The 15,953-nt window shown below is 43.8% G+C and overlaps 1 protein-coding gene and 1 long non-coding RNA gene across 2 annotated transcripts in view; one reads left to right on the forward strand and one right to left on the reverse strand.

Moving 5' to 3' along the window:
• Window positions 1-15,953, reverse strand: part of LOC118377710 (inactive heparanase-2-like) — a 235,695-nt gene that overhangs the window by 111,565 nt on the left and 108,177 nt on the right. The window lies entirely within an intron of this gene.
• LOC127911401 (uncharacterized) lies at window positions 6,853-14,291 on the forward strand. Its single transcript, XR_008078266.1, has 5 exons — window positions 6,853-7,535; window positions 11,128-11,207; window positions 11,990-12,569; window positions 12,720-13,639; window positions 14,172-14,291. It is a non-coding gene; the product is annotated as an uncharacterized LOC127911401 (long non-coding RNA).

The raw sequence follows: 15,953 nt of genomic DNA on the forward strand, positions 1-15,953 counted from the left end.
GCTGGTTAATGTCTCTCTCTCTCTACTACAGCAGGTTAATGTCTCTCTCTCTACAACAGCTGGTTAATGTCTCTCTCTCTACTACAGCAGGTTAATGTCTCTCTCTCTACTACAGCAGGTTAATGTCTCTCTCTCTACAACAGCTGGTTAATGTCTCTCTCTCTCTACTACAGCAGGTTAATGTCTCTCTCTCTACAACAGCTGGTTAATGTCTCTCTCTCTACAACAGCTGGTTAATGTCTCTCTCTCTACTACAGCAGGTTAATGTCTCTCTCTCTCTACTACAGCAGGTTAATGTCTCTCTCTCTCTACAACAGCAGATTAATGTCTCTCTCTCTCTTCTACAGCAGGTTAATGTCTCTCTCTCTCTACTACAGCAGGTTGTCTCTCTCTCTCTCTACGACAGCAGGTTAATGTCTCTCTCTCACTACAGCAGGTTAATGTCTCTCTCTACTACAGCAGGTTAATGTCTCTCTCTCTCTACTACAGCAGGTTAATCTCTCTCTCTACTACAGCAGGTTAATGTCTCTCTCTCTCTACCACAGCAGGTTAATGTCTCTCTCTCTCTCTACTACAGCAGGTTAATGTCTCTCTCTCTCTACTACAGCAGGTTAATGTCTCTCTCTCTACTACAGCAGGTTAATGTCTCTCTCTCTCTACTACAGCAGGTTAATGTCTCTCTACTACAGCAGGTTAATGTCTCTCTCTCTCTACTACAGCAGGTTAATGTCTCTCTCTCTCTCTCTACTACAGCAGGTTAATGTCTCTCTCTCTCTCTCTCTACTACAGCAGGTTAATGTCTCTCTCTCTCTACTACAGCAGGTTAATGTCTCTCTCTCTCTACTACAGCAGGTTAATCTCTCTCTCTCTACTACAGCAGGTTAATGTCTCTCTCTACTACAGCAGGTTAATGTCTCTCTCTCTCTACTACAGCAGGTTAATGTCTCTCTCTCTACTACAGCAGGTTAATGTCTCTCTCTCTCTACTACAGCAGGTTAATGTCTCTCTCTCTCTACTACAGCAGGTTAATGTCTCTCTACTACAGCAGGTTCTCTCTCTCTACTACAGCAGGTTAATGTCTCTCTCTCTCTACTACAGCAGGTTAATGTCTCTCTCTCTACTACAGCAGGTTAATGTCTCTCTCTCTACTACAGCAGGTTAATGTCTCTCTCTACTACAGCAGGTTAATGTCTCTCTCTCTCTACTACAGCAGGTTAATGTCTCTCTCTCTCTACTACAGCAGGTTAATGTCTCTCTCTCTACTACAGCAGGTTAATGTCTCTCTCTCTCTACTACAGCAGGTTAATGTCTCTCTCTCTCTCTCTCTACTACAGCAGGTTAATGTCTCTCTCTCTCTACTACAGCAGGTTAATGTCTCTCTCTCTACTACAGCAGGTTAATGTCTATCTCCCTCTACTACAGCAGGTTAATGTCTCTACTACAGCAGGTTGTCTCTCTTTCTCTACTACAGCAGGTTAATGTCTCTCTCTCTCTACTACACACAGGTTAATGTCTCTCTCTCTACAACAGCAGGTTAATGTCTCTCTCTCTACTACAGCAGGTTAATGTCTCTCTCTACTACAGCAGGTTAATGTTAATGTCTCTCTCTCTACTACAGCAGGTTAATGTCTCTCTCTCTACTACAGCAGGTTGTCTCTCTCTCTCTACTACAGCAGGTTAATGTCTCTCTCTCTCTACTACAGCAGGTTAATGTCTCTCTCTCTACTACAGCAGGTTAATGTCTCTCTCTCTACAACAGCTGGTTAATGTCTCTCTCTCTACAACAGCAGATTAATGTCTCTCTCTACTACAGCAGGTTAATGTCTCTCTCTCTACTACAGCAGGTTAATGTCTCTCTCTCTACTACAGCAGGTTAATGTGTCTCTCTCTACAACAGCTGGTTAATGTCTCTCTCTCTACTACAGCAGGTTAATGTCTCTCTCTCTACTACAGCAGGTTAATGTCTCTCTCTCTCTACTACAGCAGGTACTAATGTCAGGTTCTCTCTCTCTCACAACAGCAGGTTAATGTCTCTCTCTCTACTACAGCAGGTTAATGTCTCTCTCTCTCTACTACAGCAGGTTAATGTCTCTCTCTACTACAGCAGGTTAATGTCTCTCTCTCTCTCTCTCTCTCTCTACTACAGCAGGTTAATGTCTCTCTCTCTCTCTCTCTCTCTCTCTCTACTACAGCAGGTTAATGTCTCTCTCTCTACCACAGCAGGTTAATGTCTCTCTACTACAGCAGGTTAATGTCTCTCTCTCTACTACAGCAGGTTAATGTCTCTCTCTACCACAGCAGGTTAATGTCTCTCTACGACAGCAGGTTAATGTCTCTCTCTCTCTCTCTCTCTCTCTACCACAGCAGGTTAATGTCTCTCTCTCTCTCTCTCTATCTACTACAGCAGGTTAATGTCTCTCTCTACCACAGCAGGTTAATGTCTCTCTACGACAGCAGGTTAATGTCCCTCTCTCTCTCTCTCTCTACCACAGCAGGTTAATGTCTCTCTCTCTCTACTACAGCAGGTTAATGTCTCTCTCTCTACCACAGCAGGTTAATGTCTCTCTCTACTACAGCAGGCTAATGTCTCTCTCTCTCTACCACAGCAGGTTAATGTCTCTCTCTCTACGACAGCAGGTTAATGTCTCTCTCTCTCTCTCTCTCTCTCTCTCTCTCTCTCTACCACAGCAGGTTAATGTCTCTCTCTCTCTCTCTCTCTCTACTACAGCAGATTAATGTCTCTCTCTCTACCACAGCAGGTTAATGTCTCTCTACGACAGCAGGTTAATGTCTCTCTCTCTCTACTACAGCAGGTTAATATCTCTCTCTCTACTACAGCAGGTTAATGTCTCTCTCTCTCTATCTACTACAGCAGATTAATGTCTCTCTCTCTCTACCACAGCAGGTGAATGTCTCTCTACGACAGCAGGTTAATGTCCCTCTCTCTCTCTCTACCACAGCAGGTTAATGTCTCTCTCTCTCTACTACAGCAGGTTAATGTCTCTCTCTCTACTACAGCAGGTTAATGTCTCTCTCTCTCTATCTACTACAGCAGATTAATGTCTCTCTCTCTCTACCACAGCAGGTGAATGTCTCTCTACGACAGCAGGTTAATGTCCCTCTCTCTCTCTCTACCACAGCAGGTTAATGTCTCTCTCTCTCTACTACAGCAGGTTAATGTCTCTCTCTCTCTACAACAGCAGATTAATGTCTCTCTCTCTCTACTACAGCAGGTTAATGTCTCTCTCTCTACAACAGCTGGTTAATGTCTCTCTCTCTCTACAACAGCAGATTAATGTCTCTCTCTCTCTACTACAGCAGGTTAATGTCTCTCTCTCTCTACAACAGCAGATTAATGTCTCTCTCTCTCTACAACAGCAGATTAATGTCTCTCTCTCTTCTACAGCAGGTTAATGTCTCTCTCTCTACTACAGCAGGTTAATGTCTCTCTCTCTCTACTACAGCAGGTTAATGTCTCTCTCTCTCTACTACAGCAGGTTAATGTCTCTCTCTCTACCACAGCAGGTTAATGTCTCTCTACGACAGCAGGTTAATGTCTCTCTCTCTCTACAACAGCAGATTAATGTCTCTCTCTCTCTACTACAGCAGGTTAATGTCTCTCTCTCTACAACAGCTGGTTAATGTCTCTCTCTCTCTACAACAGCAGATTAATGTCTCTCTCTCTCTACTACAGCAGGTTAATGTCTCTCTCTCTCTACAACAGCAGATTAATGTCTCTCTCTCTCTACAACAGCAGATTAATGTCTCTCTCTCTTCTACAGCAGGTTAATGTCTCTCTCTCTACTACAGCAGGTTAATGTCTCTCTCTCTCTACTACAGCAGGTTAATGTCTCTCTCTCTCTACTACAGCAGGTTAATGTCTCTCTCTCTACTACAGCAGGTTAATGTCTCTCTCTCTACTACAGCAGGTTAATGTCTCTCTCTCTACCACAGCAGGTTAATGTCTCTCTACGACAGCAGGTTAATGTCTCTCTCTCTCTCTCTCTCTCTCCCACAGCAGGTTAATGTCTCTCTCTCTCTCTCTCTCTCTCTACTACAGCAGATTAATGTCTCTCTCTCTACCACAGCAGGTTAATGTCTCTCTACGACAGCAGGTTAATGTCTCTCTCTCTCTACTACAGCAGGTTAATGTCTCTCTCTCTCTACCACAGCAGGTTAATGTCTCTCTACGACAGCAGGTTAATGTCTCTCTCTCTCTCTCTCTCTCTCTCTACCACAGCAGGTTAATGTCTCTCTCTCTCTCTCTACTACAGCAGATTAATGTCTCTCTCTCTACCACAGCAGGTTAATGTCTCTCTACGACAGCAGGTTAATGTCTCTCTCTCTCTCTACAACAGCTGGTTAATGTCTCTCTCTCTACTACAGCAGGTTAATGTCTCTCTCTCTCTACTACAGCAGGTTAATGTCTCTCTCTCTACTACAGCAGGTTAATGTCTCTCTCTCTCTACTACAGCAGGTTAATGTCTCTCTCTCTCTACCACAGCAGGTTAATGTCTCTCTACGACAGCAGGTTAATGTCTCTCTCTCTCTCTCTCTCTCTCTACCACAGCAGGTTAATGTCTCTCTCTCTCTCTCTCTACTACAGCAGATTAATGTCTCTCTCTCTACCACAGCAGGTTAATGTCTCTCTACTACAGCAGGTTAATGTCTCTCTCTCTCTACTACAGCAGGTTAATGTCTCTCTCTCTACTACAGCAGGTTAATGTCTCTCTCTCTCTCTCTACTACAGCAGGTTAATGTCTCTCTCTCTCTCTACTACAGCAGGTTAATGTCTCTCTACTACAGCAGGTTAATGTCTCTCTCTCTCTCTCTACCACAGCAGGTTAATGTCTCTCTCTCTCTACTACAGCAGGTTAATGTCTCTCTCTCTACTACAGCAGGTTAATGTCTCTCTCTCTATCTACTACAGCAGGTTAATGTCTCTCTCTCTCTACTACAGCAGGTTAATGTCTCTCTACTACAGCAGGTTAATGTCTCTCTCTCTCTACCACAGCAGGTTAATGTCTCTCTCTCTCTACTACAGCAGGTTAATGTCTCTCTCTCTCTACTACAGCAGGTTAATGTCTCTCTCTCTCTACCACAGCAGGTTAATGTCTCTCTCTACTACAGCAGGTTAATGTCTCTCTCTCTCTACAACAGCAGATTAATGTCTCTCTCTCTCTACTACAGCAGGTTAATGTCTCTCTCTCTCTACAACAGCAGATTAATGTCTCTCTCTCTCTACAACAGCAGATTAATGTCTCTCTCTCTTCTACAGCAGGTTAATGTCTCTCTCTCTACTACAGCAGGTTAATGTCTCTCTCTCTACTACAGCAGGTTAATGTCTCTCTCTCTCTACTACAGCAGGTTAATGTCTCTCTCTCTACCACAGCAGGTTAATGTCTCTCTACGACAGCAGGTTAATGTCTCTCTCTCTCTCTCTCTACTACAGCAGGTTAATGTCTCTCTCTCTCTCTCTACCACAGCAGGTTAATGTCTCTCTCTCTCTCTCTACTACAGCAGATTAATGTCTCTCTCTCTACGACAGCAGGTTAATGTCTCTCTCTCTCTCTCTCTACCACAGCAGGTTAATGTCTCTCTCTCTCTACTACAGCAGGTTAATGTCTCTCTCTCTACTACAGCAGGTTAATGTCTCTCTCTCTCTATCTACTACAGCAGTTAATGTCTCTCTCTCTACCACAGCAGGTGAATGTCTCTCTACTACAGCAGGTTAATGTCTCTCTCTCTCTCTACAGCAGGTTAATGTCTCTCTCTCTCTACTACAGCAGGTTAATGTCTCTCTCTCTACAACAGCAGGTTAATGTCTCTCTCTCTCTACTACAGCAGGTTAATGTCTCTCTCTCTACTACAGCAGGTTAATGTCTCTCTCTCTACTACAGCAGGTTAATGTCTCTCTCTCTCTACAACAGCAGATTAATGTCTCTCTCTCTCTACTACAGCAGGTTAATGTCTCTCTCTCTACTACAGCAGGTTAATGTCTCTCTCTCTACAACAGCTGGTTAATGTCTCTCTCTCTACTACAGCAGGTTAATGTCTCTCTCTCTACTACAGCTGGTTAATGTCTCTCTCTCTACTACAGCAGGTTAATGTCTCTCTCTCTCTACAACAGCAGATTAATGTCTCTCTCTCTCTACTACAGCAGGTTAATGTCTCTCTCTCTACTACAGCAGGTTAATGTCTCTCTCTCTACAACAGCTGGTTAATGTCTCTCTCTCTACTACAGCAGGTTAATGTCTCTCTCTCTCTACAACAGCAGATTAATGTCTCTCTCTCTCTACTACAGCAGGTTAATGTCTCTCTCTCTACTACAGCAGGTTAATGTCTCTCTCTCTACAACAGCTGGTTAATGTCTCTCTCTCTACTACAGCAGGTTAATGTCTCTCTCTCTCTACTACAGCAGGTTAATGTCTCTCTCTCTCTACCACAGCAGGTTAATGTCTCTCTCTCTACGACAGCAGGTTAATGTCTCTCTCTCTCTCTCTCTACTACAGCAGGTTAATGTCTCTCTCTCTCTCTCTCTCTCTCTCTCTCTCTCTCTCTACCACAGCAGGTTAATGTCTCTCTCTCTCTACTATAGCAGATTAATGTCTCTCTCTCTACCACAGCAGGTTAATGTCTCTCTACGACAGCAGGTTAATGTCTCTCTCTCACTCTCTCTCTACCACAGCAGGTTAATGTCTCTCTCTCTCTACTACAGCAGGTTAATGTCTCTCTCTCTGTCTCTACCACAGCAGGTTAATGTCTCTCTCTCTCTACTACAGCAGGTTAATGTCTCTCTCTCTACTACAGCAGGTTAATGTCTCTCTACTACAGCAGGTTAATGTCTCTCTCTCTCTACTACAGCAGGTTAATGTCTCTCTCTCTACTACAGCAGGTTAATGTCTCTCTCTCTACTACAGCAGGTTAATATCTCTCTCTCTACTTCAGCAGGTTAATGTCTCTCTCTCTCTACTTCAGCAGGTTAATGTCTCTCTCTCTCTCTCTCTCTACCACAGCAGGTTAATGTCTCTCTCTCTCTACTACAGCAGGTTAATGTCTCTCTCTCTACTACAGCAGGTTAATGTCTCTCTCTCTCTACTACAGCAGGTTAATGTCTCTCTCTCTCTACTACAGCAGGTTAATGTCTCTCTCTCTCTACTACAGCAGGTTAATGTCTCTCTCTCTCTACTACAGCAGGTTAATGTCTCTCTCTCTCTACTACAGCAGGTTAATGTCTCTCTCTCTACTACAGCAGGTTAATATCTCTCTCTCTACTTCAGCAGGTTAATGTCTCTCTCTCTACTACAGCAGGTTAATGTCTCTCTCTCTCTATCTACTACAGCAGATTAATGTCTCTCTCTCTCTACCACAGCAGGTTAATGTCTCTCTCTCACTCTCTCTCTACCACAGCAGGTTAATGTCTCTCTCTCTCTACTACAGCAGGTTAATGTCTCTCTCTCTACTACAGCAGGTTAATGTCTCTCTCTCTCTATCTACTACAGCAGATTAATGTCTCTCTCTCTCTACCACAGCAGGTTAATGTCTCTCTACGACAGCAGGTTAATGTCTCTCTCTCTCTACTACAGCAGGTTAATGTCTCTCTCTCTCTCTACCACAGCAGGTTAATGTCTCTCTCTCTCTCTCTACTACAGCAGGTTAATGTCTCTCTCTCTACTACAGCAGGTTAATGTCTCTCTCTCTCTACTACAGCAGGTTAATGTCTCTCTCTCTCTACGACAGCAGGTTAATGTCTCTCTCTCTCTACCACAGCAGGTTAATGTCTCTCTCTCTACTACAGCAGGTTAATGTCTCTCTCTCTCTCTCTCTACTACAGCTCTCTACTACAGCAGGTTAATGTCTCTCTCTCTACTACAGCAGGTTAATGTCCCTCTCTCTCTCTCTACTACAGCAGGTTAATGTCTCTCTCTCTCTACTACAGCAGGTTAATGTCTCTCTCTCTACTACAGCAGGTTAATGTCTCTCTCTCTCTCTCTCTCTCTCTCTACTACAGCAGGTTAATGTCTCTCTCTCTACTACAGCAGGTTAATGTCTCTCTCTCTACTTCAGCAGGTTAATGTCTCTCTCTCTACTTCAGCAGGTTAATGTCTCTCTCTCTCTCTCTACCACAGCAGGTTAATGTCTCTCTCTCTCTACTACAGCAGGTTAATGTCTCTCTCTCTACTACAGCAGGTTAATGTCTCTCTCTCTCTACTACAGCAGGTTAATGTCTCTCTCTCTACTACAGCAGGGTATGTCTCTCTCTCTACTACAGCAGGTTGTCACTCTCTCTCTACTACAGCAGGTTAATGTCTCTCTCTCTACTACAGCAGGTTAATGTCTCTCTCTCTACTACAGCAGGTTGTCTCTCTCTCTCTACTACAGCAGGTTAATGTCTCTCTCTCTACTACAGCAGGTTAATGTCTCTCTACTACAGCAGGTTAATGTCTCTCTACTACAGCAGGTTAATGTCTCTCTCTCTCTACTACGGCAGGTTAATGTCTCTCTCTCTCTCTCTACTACAGCAGATTAATGTCTCTCTCTCTCTCTACCACAGCAGGTTAATGTCTCTCTACGACAGCAGGTTAATGTCTCTCTCTCTCTCTCTCTCTACCACAGCAGGTTAATGTCTCTCTCTCTCTCTCTACTACAGCAGGTTAATGTCTCTCTCTCTACCACAGCAGGTTAATGTCTCTCTCTCTACTACAGCAGGTTAATGTCTCTCTCTCTCTACTACAGCAGGTTAATGTCTCTCTCTCTCTCTCAGGTTCTCTCTCTCTCTCTACCACAGCAGGTTAATGTCTTTCTCTCTCTACTACAGCAGGTTAATGTCTCTCTCTCTACTTCAGCAGGTTAATGTCTCTCTCTCTCTACTACAGCAGGTTAATGTCTCTCTCTCTCTACTTCAGCAGGTTAATGTCTCTCTCTCTCTACTACAGCAGGTTAATGTCTCTCTCTCTCTACTACAGCAGGTTAATGTCTCTCTCTCTCTACTACAGCAGGTTAATGTCTCTCTCTCTCTACCACAGCAGGTTAATGTCTCTCTCTCTCTACTACAGCAGGTTAATGTCTCTCTCTCTCTCTACCACAGCAGGTTAATGTCTCTCTCTCTCTACTACAGCAGGTTAATGTCTCTCTCTCTCTACTACAGCAGGTTAATGTCTCTCTCTCTACTACAGCAGGTTAATGTCTCTCTCTCTACTACAGCAGGTTAATGTCTCTCTCTCTACTACAGCAGGTTAATGTCTCTCTCTCTCTACTACAGCAGGTTAATGTCTCTCTCTCTACTACAGCAGGTTAATGTCTCTCTACGACAGCAGGTTAATGTCTCTCTACTACAGCAGGTTAATGTCTCTCTCTCTCTACCACAGCAGGTTAATGTCTCTCTCTCTCTCTCTACTACAGCAGATTAATGTCTCTCTCTCTCTACGACAGCAGGTTAATGTCTCTCTCTCTCTACCACAGCAGGTTAATGTCTCTCTCTCTACTACAGCAGGTTAATGTCTCTCTCTCTACAACAGCAGGTTAATGTCTCTCTCTCTCTACTACAGCAGGTTAATGTCTCTCTCTCTACTACAGCAGGTTAATGTCTCTCTCTCTACAACAGCTGGTTAATGTCTCTCTCTCTACTACAGCAGGTTAATGTCTCTCTCTCTACTACAGCAGGTTAATGTCTCTCTCTCTACTACAGCAGGTTAATGTCTCTCTCTCTCTACTACAGCAGGTTAATGTCTCTCTCTCTCTACTACAGCAGGTTAATGTCTCTCTCTCTACTACAGCAGGTTAATGTCTCTCTCTCTACTACAGCAGGTTAATGTCTCTCTCTCTCTCTACTACAGCAGGTTAATGTCTCTCTCTCTCTCTCTACTCTAACAGCAGGTTAATGTCTCTCTCTCTCTACTACAGCAGGTTAATGTCTCTCTCTCTACTACAGCAGGTTAATGTCTCTCTCTCTCTACTACAGCAGGTTAATGTCTCTCTCTCTACTACAGCAGGTTAATGTCTCTCTCTCTCTACTACAGCAGGTTAATGTCTCTCTCTCTCTACTACAGCAGGTTAATGTCTCTCTCTCTACTACAGCAGGTTAATGTCTCTCTCTCTCTTCTACAGCAGGTTAATGTCTCTCTCTCTCTTCTACAGCAGGTTAATGTCTCTCTCTCTACTACAGCAGGTTAATGTCTCTCTCTCTACTCTACTACAGCAGGTTAATGTCTCTCTCTACTACAGCAGGTTAATGTCTCTCTCTCTACTACAGCAGGTTAATGTCTCTCTCTCTCTACTACAGCAGGTTAATGTCTCTCTCTCTACTACAGCAGGTTAATGTCTCTCTCTCTCTCTACCACAGCAGGTTAATGTCTCTCTCTCTCTACTACAGCAGGTTAATGTCTCTCTCTCTACTACAGCAGGTTAATGTCTCTCTACTACAGCAGGTTAATGTCTCTCTCTCTCTTCTACAGCAGGTTAATGTCTCTCTCTCTACTACAGCAGGTTAATGTCTCTCTCTCTTCTACAGCAGGTTAATGTCTCTCTCTCTTCTACAGCAGGTTAATGTCTCTCTCTCTCTTCTACAGCAGGTTAATGTCTCTCTCTCTCTCTCTCTCTCTCTCTCTACCACAGCAGGTTAATGTCTCTCTCTCTCTACTACAGCAGGTTAATGTCTCTCTCTCTACTACAGCAGGTTAATGTCTCTCTCTCTCTACTACAGCAGGTTAATGTCTCTCTCTCTCTACTACAGCAGGTTAATGTCTCTCTCTCTCTACTACAGCAGGTTAATGTCTCTCTCTCTCTACTACAGCAGGTTAATGTCTCTCTCTCTCTACTACAGCAGGTTAATGTCTCTCTCTCTACTACAGCAGGTTAATGTCTCTCTCTCTACTACAGCAGGTTAATGTCTCTCTCTCTACTACAGCAGGTTAATGTCTCTCTCTCTCTCTCTACTACAGCAGGTTAATGTCTCTCTCTCTCTACTACAGCAGGTTAATGTCTCTCTCTCTCTCTCTACTACAGCAGGTTAATGTCTCTCTCTCTACTACAGCAGGTTAATGTCTCTCTCTCTACTACAGCAGGTTAATGTGTCTCTCTCTCTCTCTACTACAGCAGGTTAATGTCTCTCTCTCTCTACCACAGCAGGTTAATGTCTCTCTACTACAGCAGGTTAATGTCTCTCTCTCTCTACTACAGCAGGTTAATGTCTCTCTCTACTACAGCAGGTTAATGTCTCTCTCTACTACAGCAGGTTAATGTCTCTCTCTCTCTACTACAGCAGGTTAATGTCTCTCTCTCTCTACCACAGCAGGTTAATGTCTCTCTCTCTCTACTACAGCAGGTTAATGTCTCTCTCTCTCTACTACAGCAGGTTAATGTCTCTCTCTCTACTACAGCAGGTTAATGTCTCTCTCTCTACTACAGCAGGTTAATGTCTCTCTCTCTCTACTACAGCAGGTTAATGTCTCTCTCTCTCTACTACAGCAGGTTAATGTCTCTCTCTCTCTACTACAGCAGGTTAATGTCTCTCTCTCTACTACAGCAGGTTAATGTCTCTCTCTCTCTACTACAGCAGGTTAATGTCTCTCTCTCTCTCTCTCTCTCTCTACTACAGCAGGTTAATGTCTCTCTCTCTACTACAGCAGGTTAATGTCTCTCTCTCTTCTACAGCAGGTTAATGTCTCTCTCTCTCTACTACAGCAGGTTAATGTCTCTCTCTCTCTCTACTACAGCAGGTTAATGTCTCTCTCTCTACTACAGCAGGTTAATGTCTCTCTCTCTACTACAGCAGGTTAATGTCTCTCTCTCTCTTCTACAGCAGGTTAATGTCTCTCTCTCTACTACAGCAGGGTATGTCTCTCTCTCTACTACAGCAGGTTGTCACTCTCTCTCTACTACAGCAGGTTAATGTCTCTCTCTACTACTACAGCAGGTTAATGTCTCTCTCTCTACTACAGCAGGTTAATGTCTCTACTACAGCAGGTTTGTCTCTCTACTACTACAGCAGGTTAATGTCTCTCTCTCTACTACAGCAGGTTAATGTCTCTCTACTACAGCAGGTTAATGTCTCTCTACTACAGCAGGTTAATGTCTCTCTCTCTCTACTACGGCAGGTTAATGTCTCTCTCTCTCTCTCTACTACAGCAGATTAATGTCTCTCTCTCTCTCTACCACAGCAGGTTAATGTCTCTCTACGACAGCAGGTTAATGTCTCTCTCTCTCTCTCTACCACAGCAGGTTAATGTCTCTCTCTCTCTCTCTACTACAGCAGGTTAATGTCTCTCTCTCTACCACAGCAGGTTAATGTCTCTCTCTCTACTACAGCAGGTTAATGTCTCTCTCTCTCTACTTCAGCAGGTTAATGTCTCTCTCTCTCTCTCTCTCTCTCTCTCTCTCTCTACCACAGCAGGTTAATGTCTTTCTCTCTCTACTACAGCAGGTTAATGTCTCTCTCTCTACTTCAGCAGGTTAATGTCTCTCTCTCTCTACTACAGCAGGTTAATGTCTCTCTCTCTCTACTTCAGCAGGTTAATGTCTCTCTCTCTCTACTACAGCAGGTTAATGTCTCTCTCTCTCTACTTCAGCAGGTTAATGTCTCTCTCTCTCTACTACAGCAGGTTAATGTCTCTCTCTCTACTACAGCAGGTTAATGTCTCTCTCTCTCTACTACAGCAGGTTAATGTCTCTCTCTCTCTCTACCACAGCAGGTTAATGTCTCTCTCTCTCTACTACAGCAGGTTAATGTCTCTCTCTCTCTACTACAGCAGGTTAATGTCTCTCTCTCTACTACAGCAGGTTAATATCTCTCTCTCTACTTCAGCAGGTTAATGTCTCTCTCTCTACTACAGCAGGTTAATGTCTCTCTCTCTCTATCTACTACAGCAGATTAATGTCTCTCTCTCTCTACCACAGCAGGTTAATGTCTCTCTACGACAGCAGGTTAATGTCTCTCTCTCTCTACTACAGCAGGTTAATGTCTCTCTCTCTCTCTCTACCACAGCAGGTTAATGTCTCTCTCTCTCTCTACTACAGCAGATTAATGTCTCTCTCTCTCTACGACAGCAGGTTAATGTCTCTCTCTCTCTACCACAGCAGGTTAATGTCTCTCTCTCTACTACAGCAGGTTAATGTCTCTCTCTCTACTACAGCAGGTTAATGTCTCTCTCTCTCTACTACAGCAGGTTAATGTCTCTCTCTCTACTACAGCAGGTTAATGTCCCTCTCTCTCTCTCTACTACAGCAGGTTAATGTCTCTCTCTCTCTACTACAGCAGGTTAATGTCTCTCTCTCTACTACAGCAGGTTAATGTCCCTCTCTCTCTCTCTCTCTACTACAGCAGGTTAATGTCTCTCTCTCTACTACAGCAGGTTAATGTCTCTCTCTCTACTTCAGCAGGTTAATGTCTCTCTCTCTCTACTTCAGCAGGTTAATGTCTCTCTCTCTCTCTCTACCACAGCAGGTTAATGTCTCTCTCTCTCTACTACAGCAGGTTAATGTCTCTCTCTCTACTACAGCAGGTTAATGTCTCTCTCTCTCTACTACAGCAGGTTAATGTCTCTCTCTCTACTACAGCAGGGTATGTCTCTCTCTCTACTACAGCAGGTTGTCACTCTCTCTCTACTACAGCAGGTTAATGTCTCTCTCTCTACTACAGCAGGTTAATGTCTCTCTCTCTACTACAGCAGGTTGTCTCTCTCTCTCTACTACAGCAGGTTAATGTCTCTCTCTCTACTACAGCAGGTTAATGTCTCTCTCTCTACTACAGCAGGTTAATGTCTCTCTACTACAGCAGGTTAATGTCTCTCTACTACAGCAGGTTAATGTCTCTCTCTCTCTACTACGGCAGGTTAATGTCTCTCTCTCTCTCTCTACTACAGCAGATTAATGTCTCTCTCTCTCTCTCTACCACAGCAGGTTAATGTCTCTCTACGACAGCAGGTTAATGTCTCTCTCTCTCTCTCTACCACAGCAGGTTAATGTCTCTCTCTCTCTCTCTACTACAGCAGGTTAATGTCTCTCTACCACAGCAGGTTAATGTCTCTCTCTCTACTACAGCAGGTTAATGTCTCTCTCTCTCTACTTCAGCAGGTTAATGTCTCTCTCTCTCTCTCTCTCTCTCTCTACTACAGCAGGTTGTCACTCTCTCTCTACTACAGCAGGTTAATGTCTCTCTCTCTCTACTACAGCAGGTTAATGTCTCTCTCTCTACTTCAGCAGGTTAATGTCTCTCTCTCTCTACTACAGCAGGTTAATGTCTCTCTCTCTCTACTTCAGCAGGTTAATGTCTCTCTCTCTCTACTACAGCAGGTTAATGTCTCTCTCTCTCTACTACAGCAGGTTAATGTCTCTCTCTCTCTACTACAGCAGGTTAATGTCTCTCTCTCTCTACTTCAGCAGGTTAATGTCTCTCTCTCTCTACTACAGCAGGTTAATGTCTCTCTCTCTACTACAGCAGGTTAATATCTCTCTCTCTACTTCAGCAGGTTAATGTCTCTCTCTCTCTCTACTACAGCAGGTTAATGCCTCTCTCTCTCTCTACTAGAGCAGGTTAATGTCTCTCTCTCTACTACAGCAGGTTAATGTGTCTCTCTCTCTCTACTACAGCAGGTTAATGTCTCTCTCTCTCTACTACAGCAGGTTGTCTCTCTCTCTCTACTACAGCAGGTTAATGTCTCTCTCTCTCTACAACAGCAGATTAATGTCTCTCTCTCTCTACTACAGCAGGTTAATGTCTCTCTCTCTACTACAGCAGGTTAATGTCTCTCTCTCTACAACAGCTGGTTAATGTCTCTCTCTCTCTACAACAGCAGATTAATGTCTCTCTCTCTCTACTACAGCAGGTTAATGTCTCTCTCCCTACTACAGCAGGTTAATGTCTCTCTCTCTACAACAGCTGGTTAATGTCTCTCTCTCTCTACTACAGCAGGTTAATGTCTCTCTCTCTCTACTACAGCAGGTTAATGTCTCTCTCTACTACAGCAGGTTAATGTCTCTCTCTCTCTACTACAGCAGGTTAATGTCTCTCTCTCTACTACAGCAGGTTAATGTCTCTCTCTCTCTACTACAGCAGGTTAATGTCTCTCTCTCTCTACTACAGCAGGTTAATGTCTCTCTCTCTCTACTACAGCAGGTTAATGTCTCTCTCTCTACTACAGCAGGTTAATGTCTCTCTCTCTCTACTTCAGCAGGTTAATGGCTCTCTCTCTCTCTCTCTCTACCACAGCAGGTTAATGTCTCTCTCTCTCTACTACAGCAGGTTAATGTCTCTCTCTCTACTACAGCAGGTTAATGTCTCTCTCTCTACTACAGCAGGTTAATGTCTCTCTCTCTACTACAGCAGGGTAATGTCTCTCTCTACTACAGCAGGTTGTCACTCTCTCTCTACTACAGCAGGTTAATGTCTCTCTCTCTACTACAGCAGGTTAATGTCTCTCTCTCTACTACAGCAGGTTGTCTCTCTCTCTCTACTACAGCAGGTTAATGTCTCTCTCTCTACTACAGCAGGTTAATGTCTCTCTACTACAGCAGGTTACTGTCTCTCTACTACAGCAGGTTAATGTCTCTCTCTCTCTACTACGGCAGGTTAATGTCTCTCTCTCTCTCTCTACTACAGCAGATTAATGTCTCTCTCTCTCTCTACCACAGCAGGTTAATGTCTCTCTACGACAGCAGGTTAATGTCTCTCTCTCTCTCTCTACCACAGCAGGTTAATGTCTCTCTCTCTCTCTCTACTACAGCAGGTTAATGTCTCTCTCTCTACCACAGCAGGTTAATGTCTCTCTCTCTACTACAGCAGGTTAATGTCTCTCTCTCTCTACTTCAGCAGGTTAATGTCTCTCTCTCTCTCTCTCTCTCTCTCTCTCTCTCTCTCTCTACCACAGCAGGTTAATGTCTTTCTCTCTCTACTACAGCAGGTTAATGTCTCTCTCTCTACTTCAGCAGGTTAATGTCTCTCTGTCTCTACTACAGCA

This window comes from Oncorhynchus keta, chromosome 24 (assembly GCF_023373465.1).
Source record: "Oncorhynchus keta strain PuntledgeMale-10-30-2019 chromosome 24, Oket_V2, whole genome shotgun sequence".
NCBI classification, from domain to species: domain Eukaryota; kingdom Metazoa; phylum Chordata; class Actinopteri; order Salmoniformes; family Salmonidae; genus Oncorhynchus; species Oncorhynchus keta.